The 1,080-nt window shown below is 40.6% G+C and overlaps 1 non-coding gene across 1 annotated transcript; it reads right to left on the bottom strand.

Moving 5' to 3' along the window:
• Positions 1–557: 557 nt before the first annotated feature.
• Positions 558–665, bottom strand: LOC148580056 (small nucleolar RNA R71). Its single transcript, XR_015899732.1, has one exon. It is a non-coding gene; the product is annotated as a small nucleolar RNA R71 (small nucleolar RNA).
• Between the last annotated feature and the right edge of the window lie 415 nt (positions 666–1,080).

Below are 1,080 nucleotides of genomic sequence, written 5' to 3'. Positions count from 1 at the left end.
TTTTTCTGTTCCCTCTTTTTCATATGAGCAGGAGCAAGGACAAGAACATTCTTGTTGAAGTAGACTCTGAACCTGAAAAGACTCTGAAGAGGAAACCAAGAGAAGCTAAAATACAACAATCCAGAGACAACCTTACAGGAATTTTCGAACAGGAAGAAGAGATGGCAGCCGAAAATAATAATAATGCATGGAGGATGCTTGGTGACTTTACTGCACCTAATTCCAATTTACATGGAAGAAGCATCTCCATCCCTACCATTGGAGCAAACAATTTTGAGCTGAAACCTCAATTAGTTTCTCTGATGCAACAAAACTGCAAGTTTTATGGACTTCCATCTGAAGATCCTTTTCAGTTCTTAACTGAATTCTTGCAGATCTGTGATACTGTTAAGACTAATGGAGTAGATCCTAAAGTCTACAGGCTCATGCTTTTCCCGTTTGCTGTAAGAGACAGAGCTAGAGTGTGGTTGGACTCTCAACCCAAAGATAGCCTGAACTCTTGGGATAAACTGGTCACGATTTTCTTAGCCAAGTTCTTTCCTCCTCAAAAGCTGAGTAAGCTTAGAGTGGATGTTCAAACCTTTAGACAGAAGGAAGGTGAATCCCTCTATGAAGCTTGGGAGAGATACAAGTAACTGACCAAAAAGTGTCCTTCTGACATGCTTTCAGAATGGACCATCCTGGATATATTCTATGATGGTCTGTCTGAATTAGCTAAGATGTCATTGGATACTTCTGCAGGTGGATCCATGGACCTAAAGAAAACGCCTGCAGAAGCTCAAGAACTCATTGACATGATTGCTAATAACCAGTTCATGTACACTTCTGAGAGGAATCCTGTGAGTAATGGGACGCCTCAGAAGAAGGGAGTTCTTGAAATTGATACTCTGAATGACATATTGGCCCAGAATAAAATATTGACTCAGCAAGTCAATATGATTACTCAGAGTCTGAATGGAATGCAAGCTGCATCCAACAGTACTCAAGAGGCATCTTCTGAAGAAGAAGCTTATGATCCTGAAAACCCTGCAATAGCAGAGGTGAATTACATGGGTAAACCCTATGGAAACACTTATAATC

Source organism: Arachis ipaensis, chromosome B10 (assembly GCF_059453495.1).
Source record: "Arachis ipaensis isolate K30076 ecotype BB chromosome B10, ASM5945349v1, whole genome shotgun sequence".
Lineage (NCBI taxonomy): Eukaryota > Viridiplantae > Streptophyta > Magnoliopsida > Fabales > Fabaceae > Arachis > Arachis ipaensis.
Note: the sequence above shows the minus strand (reverse complement) of the source record. Positions and strands in the feature narration are given on the sequence as shown.